Source organism: Gekko japonicus, unplaced genomic scaffold (assembly GCF_001447785.1).
Source record: "Gekko japonicus isolate JY-2015 unplaced genomic scaffold, Gekko_japonicus_V1.1 scaffold1031, whole genome shotgun sequence".
NCBI classification, from domain to species: domain Eukaryota; kingdom Metazoa; phylum Chordata; class Lepidosauria; order Squamata; family Gekkonidae; genus Gekko; species Gekko japonicus.
Genome location: NW_015177041.1, coordinates 71,547 through 78,050, shown reverse-complemented (window position 1 = coordinate 78,050; position 6,504 = coordinate 71,547). Strand labels below are relative to the sequence as shown.

Here is a 6,504-nt window from a genome sequence, read left to right as displayed (position 1 = left end):
TTCCGCCCCCCCCCCGCCCAATGCTGCCCTCTACAGAATCCACCCCCCAAAACTCCAGGTATTTCCCTCCTTAGAGCTGGCAACCCTATTCTATTGCTTCAGACCAACATGGCTGCCCCCACCTTGATCAGTCTACTGTAACGACGAGCCATTTCCAAGCTTGCCTCTAAAAATGTCCCTAGCCCGGTGTTATGTCCGCTGACTGCCACTAGGTGCCAGCGACTTATACCAGAGCTCGGCTCTCAGAGACAATAGGGACTAGGATCCTGAGACCTCAAGTGGTCACCAATAGGAACCTTGGCGGGAAGTTTAAAGCCTCCAACAGGACCTGTGGGTGGTCCACGGGGACTGTATATAGTTGGCCGCCTGGGCGGTATTTGTTGTTGTTATGTTGTGTACTAGTAAGCATGTGCTGACAATCACGCTGTTTCCTGATCTTTCAATTCGTCGAACCCACTACACAACACCCCTTTTCTTGTGGAGTCATAATGGGGAAAGTGCAAGTTGCACACTTTCGCTTCTAAGTCCTCAACAAAAAGGGCTAGAGACTTTTTTCTTTTAGATGAAAGCTCAGAAACAGTACATTGTTGCAACAGGTCATTATAGTATTATAATATATCTATCAGGGGTCATTTTGTAGGAAAAGAGGTGCAGGAGCTCATTAGCATAACTCATTTGCATATGCCACACCCCCTGACCTCACTGGAAGTGTGTCAGAAGGCAACACCCACCGCTCAGGCTCCACCGGACTGTTTTGGATTGCTCGCTGGGGGGGGGGGGGAGAATGTGCAGATCTGTCCCTGCAAAGGAGGTTGAGCTTGAACCTGAATGAAACTTGGTCTTAGAGGTGCCACTGGACTGTTTTGGATTGCTAGCTATTTTGGGGGGGGGGGAATCTGCAGATCTGTCCCCGCAGAGGAGGGAGAGCTTGTACCTGAATGAAACTTGGCCTTCACGGTGCGGACTGGGGCGGGGGGGCCTCTGCAACTTACCTGGCTGCTTCTTGCCCTGACTGAGGGCTGCTGGGAGCAGGGGGCGGCGCTTGTTGCATGTGCCCACCCCCTGGGCACTTTAATGCCGGAGCTCCATTCCTGTGCGCTCCTGCAGGAGATGACCCCTGTCTATTTCCAGTTTTTTGAAAATGCTTCCCCAGAGCCCTCCAGTTGCAGTGGGGAAGCCAGCCACAAAGGGCTGAAGAAAAGAAAATGCTCTGCTGCCACGGAGAGTGCCCCTATATTTACAGCCAGAATGAAAGCTATTCTCTGTGTGGAAACAGCCTGTCAGTGTGTGTTCAGATGGGCCGTTTAGTCCGCTTTTGGCACGCTTCAGTAACGGATTTTATATCCACGTACACACACTCAACATCTGCGCACCGTCCCCAGCCGTTGCTTTGCGGCTCAAACCATTTTTAAAATTGAGTATTTTGTTACCAGGTCCCCAAGTGGTGTTTTCCTGATTCTCCAGTTCCAGCCGCACTTTTCTGACGTCTAATTGCTCCTGCAGTGTCGAGCTACTTCCGGTTTAAACCCCCCCCCCACTCGAAAGCTGCCTGAGGCTTCCGCTTTTCACCCGCCATTTTTTAATGCGTTGGCAGTGTGCGCATAGGCGGAGCTACGCCACCGCGTTTAGAAAACCAACATTTAAATGGTCACTTGTTCTAGCGTTTAGATGAGTTCGGGATATCGCGGAGGCCATTTTCGTGTCAAACATTTAAAGGGAAGTCTTTTGTTGGAGAGGTTGGGTTGATTTGCCCTGGTGGTTCTGCGCACGCGCCATGATAGTTCCCCCCCTTCTATGGAGGGGCGCCTATGCGCATGCGCAAACTGAGGAAATTTTTTTTAAAAGAGAGCCAGTTTGGTGTAGTGGTTAAGTGCGTGGACTCTAATCTTGGAGAGCCGGGTTTGATTCCCCACTCCTCCACTTGCAGCTGCTGGTTGACCTTGGGCAAGCCATAGTTCTGTCAGAGCTGTTCCTGAAAAAGAGCAGTTTCTATCAGAGCTCTCTCAGCCCAACCTACCTCGCAGGGTGTCTGTTGTGGGGAGGGGAAGGGAAAGGAGTTTGTAAGCCGCTCTGAGACACCTTTGGGTAGTGAAGGGGCATGGGGTATAAATCTGATATCTTCTTCTTCTTCTTCTAAAAAACCGCCGACACACACTCCCGTGCGTCAGCAGTGTAGCCGCCGGGGAGCGGCGTGACTGCGCGGTGAGGCGGGATAAGGGAGGTAAGTGTGACCGCAATTATCCCGATCAAATATAATCCAGTTAGAACCAGAGCAGTTTAACCCGCTCTCCGCACGCCATCTGACCGCACCTAGTGCATCTTTTTTTTTTTTTTTTTTTTTTTGCTGCCATGCTGCAGCCAACTCATGGTGACCCTCATGGGGTCTTTAAGGCGAGTGGCATCCAGCGGTGGTTTGCCGTTGCCCACCTGCCTCCCTGTCACAACCCTGGACTTCCTTGGTGGTTTCTCATCCAAGGTCTCACTGCGGCCGCCCCGTTTAGCCTCACAAAGGACTAAATGTGAACTTATAACCTGTGGAGGGCTGGCTCTAAACCCTCAGCTCCTCCATGGTGTATCGAGGGCCTGTCTATGTGCATCACGCAAAAATTAACTGGAGAAATATCAGAACATCCCCCCCCCTGCCTTACAGCATGTCTGACCCAGGAGGGTCAGAACAAGCCCCCAGGGCAGTAGGAATGAATCTGACAGGCTTCCCGGAGGACACGGGGTGGCCAGAAGTCTCCGCAGGGTCCCGGCAGGTGGTGGTGGGCCTGGGGTAGAAACCAGAGGCCTCCTTGTGTGTGGCGTTGTGTCTGAGCCGAGGCCCCTTTGGTGAGGTCTGCCCAGGAAGCTGCCTGACTGGGATCCAGCCTGCGTCTCCACAGCCCACCCCCCACACACGGCTTCTTGACTCCTCTGTTTTCTAGCCCCGAAAGGATGGAAAGCATCTCTTTCCCCCTGTGGCCCAACCCCTTGGCCACACCCTGAGCCCTTCCTCTTGGCTTGTCTTTTCCCCCTGCCTGCTCCGGCCCCTGTCATCTCTCCCTCCTTCTGGGATGCAGAGGCCGGCCAGCCCCAGCTGCCACCCCCCCTCTGATCTCATCCCAGATAAAACAGAGATAAGGAGAGCTGGGGGCAGATGAGGGGTGTCACTCACTGGCCACAAAGTTGGTCACAATAATGCCCAGTTTGGTGTAGCAGTTAAGAGCGCAGACACTAATCTGGGAGAACAGGGTTTGATTCCCCACTCCTCCACATGCAGCTGCTGGTGTGACCTTGGGTCAGTCACAAGCTCTCTCAGCGCTGTTCTCTCTAGAGCAGTTCTCAGTCAGAGCTCTCTCAGCCCCACCTACCTCTCAGGGAGTCTGTTGTGAGGAGGGGAAGGGAAAGGAGATTGTAAGCCTCTCTGAGACTCCTTCAGGTAGTGAAGGGTGGGGTATAAACCCAATCTCCTCCTCCTCCTCCTCTTCTTCATTGCCATAATCCATTCACCGAGTTTTAAAGAAGAATCCAGACATCGTCATCAGAAACTATGTGGGGAGGGGCTGTGGCTCAGTGGCAGAGCATTTGCTAGGCATGCAGAAGGTCCCCGTTTGAATCTCTACAATCTCCAGTAAGGATCAAGCATCAAGCGGTAGGTGATGCAAAAGACCTCAGCCGGAGACCCTGGAGAGCCGCTGCCAGTCTGAGCAGACAGGACTGACCTTGAGGGACCGTGTGTGTGTGTGTGTGTGGGGGGTCTGATTCAGTATAGGGCAGCTTCACGTGTTCAATTTGTTCAAGTGTTGGTGGATTCCTCCCTGTCCGGCTTTTGCTCCCCAGACTGACTGTCTGGCAATCAAAAGAAAAAACCTTTAATGAACTTGCAGGGTTGAAAAGGGAAGACAGTTCAGGGGCTGCTGAGGCTTCTGAGTAGAGGTACAGCGTGATTCTTGTCCACGTGGGTTAGTAGGAAACTGAGTGCCCTCTCAATAACGTGCCATGTGAATCCCGTTTCAATTCCACCTAGCTGCAAAAAGGTAATCTTCCATGCAAAAAAGTAATCAGCCATGCAAAGGAACTCTCCTGTGGCCACTCCAGTTTTCTCTTGCTTTAAGGGCAAGTTAGTCTGAGGAGAGACACAGGAAGGCCCAGAAAGCAGCAGGCGGCACATGCCAGGAAGAACTGAGCCTGTGGCAAGGCCTCTGCGGACCATCTCTGCCAGGCCTGTGCAACGCAGGGTCCTTCCCTGCAGGGACCGGTGCCCTACTTGAGGGCCACCCATTTTTTAATATACAATAAAGTTTATTGAAATTTTGGTAAGATTGTTAACAATGCAAACACAGAAACATTCAAAGTGCTAGAACAACATGTAGATAAAGACCAACAGAATATTGTGCATATTAAGATTTAGATCAACAAAAAACGTATCGGAATAAATAACAACAATGGGGTACCATCCATTAACTAGAGGTAGTCCTAACACATAGGGATGTCATCAGTAGCAACAATCATACATTGAAAAGCATTACCACAACCACAGGTCATCAATTACTTTGGGAATGTCTTGTTGGGTGGTGAGGTATTCTAACACATGAAACCATGTTGGAACAAAAGTAGAAGAGACGGGAAGCTTATCAAAACGCGTAAGATCATCGGAGAGTTTTGCCATGATATATAAATCCCACAACTTTTTATGTCATTGTGAAAGTGTGGGTGTCATTGCCGTTTTCCAGTGTGCAGCAATGACAGTTTTAGCTACAAAAAGTATAAAATAGACCCTTTCTTTGTTAGAAAACGAGATCTCATTAGTAGCCCATTCATTCAAAAACAAGTTTTTTGGCCTAGGAGAAATGTCTATATGTGTGATAGGTTTGATTTAGAACAGCAGTCCAGAAAGGAAGAATTTTGGGGCAAAAGGCCCAACAGCGTAAATAGTTTCCCACGTTGCTGCATTTTTTCCAGCATTTTGGACTATATGATGGATTTATGTGAGCCAGTTTCTGTGATGTAAGATACCAGTGTGACAATATTTTGAAGGATTGTAATTTTACTGCTGTGATTTTAGAATAGAATGGAGAAGAGGCCCAAATCTGATTCCAAGATTCCTCTGAGAGATTGTGGTTACAATCCTTGTGCCGCAGAGCATGATAGGACAGAAGTGTAGTGCTCCCTTTTGATGATAGAACTTTGTGTATCTTAGAGATTAGACCTTTCTGAGAGATGCTAGCGGGTTGAAGAATCAATTCAAATTCAGTATTTTTAAGATGGAGTGAAGACGAATTATAGTACAGAGACGCGAGATTTGAAAATATTGCATCCAAGGGACTTTGGTTTTTAATTTAGTTTCCAGAGATACTTTAGGCAATAACAACTGCTTAGATGTGAGGTCCTGCAGAGTGGTGACTTTAACCGATTTCCAAGTGTTGAATGCCAGATTATTACAGCCTGGCACAAACCAGGATCGATTCAAAAAAGACTGGTATCATGAGATGGGTGGCAGTAAAACAAGCCTCATACAATCCCAACATGTTAACATCGTTGTGAGTAGAGGGCTATTGTGAACTTGTTTGGGCCGACTTGAAGGAAATTGCCAGATAACTTCCTGTACCTCAAAGGGTGTGGTGTAAAAAGCAAACTTTTGAATTTGGTCAGAGTCGTCATGTAATGAATGGCACTATAATATCCTTGTGAATTTGGAAAGTTTACCCCCCCCCACCCCTTGCAGTGCTTCTATATAAGATGTTGCAACTAATTCTAGGATGTTTATATGACCATTTGATCTGCCGCGAACAGTCTTTGATCTTCCTTTTTCAACTGGCATTCGTGAGCTGGCTTTAATGGCTTTTAAACCGCGCGTTTTAATTCATTAGCCGCCTGGACCCAGAGACAACCCCCCCCCCCCCGGCGATCTCTCCGTCACCCAGGAGGCCACCGCCCGGCCCCTCCCGCCCTCCCTCCGGGAGGAGCGCCCAGGCGGCTCCGGGACATGTCTGAGCGGGCGGCGAAGAGCGGAGCCCGCCGAGGAGGCCGTGGCGCCCAACGGCGCACGCGCAGCAGAGGCTCCCCGCGCGAACGCCCCGCCCTTTCCCCCTCCTCCCCTCGGCCGCGACTGCTCCAGGCCAGGCGCGCCGGTCCTCCTGCGCACGCGCGGCAGGGCTCGGCGTGATCCGGGAAGCGCGCCGGGGTGAAGGGGCGGGGCCTGCGGGGCCCGGGGCGGGGCCTGCGCCGAGGAGGAGGAAGAACGCCAGGAAGGGAGGAAGCCGCCATCTTGTCGTCGCGTCTCCGCTGCCGCCGCCGCCGCCGCCATAGTCCGGAGGAGACCGACCGCGGAGGAGGAGGCGGAGGAGGAAGAGGCGCCGAGCGGAAGAGGGCGGGAGCGAGCGAGCGAGGGCGGCCCGGGCCGGCTGTTGGCGGCGGTGAGGCGCGCCCCCCTCCACCCCCCCTCCCTCCTCCTCCCGGCGCTGAGGGGGTCGCGCGCAGCTGGGGCCGGGATCGGGGCCCCGCCTCACACGCCCCCCCCTA

At 51.8% G+C, this 6,504-nt stretch overlaps 1 protein-coding gene across 1 annotated transcript in view; it reads left to right on the top strand.

The window, feature by feature from the left end:
* The first annotated feature begins 6,328 nt into the window (after positions 1-6,328).
* DDX6 (DEAD-box helicase 6) overlaps positions 6,329-6,504 on the top strand; it is a 16,833-nt gene continuing 16,657 nt past the window's right edge. Inside the window, exon 1 of the mRNA XM_015428053.1 lies at positions 6,329-6,398. The gene's annotated coding sequence lies outside the window, so the exon portion shown is untranslated. The remainder of the gene's footprint in view (positions 6,399-6,504) is intronic.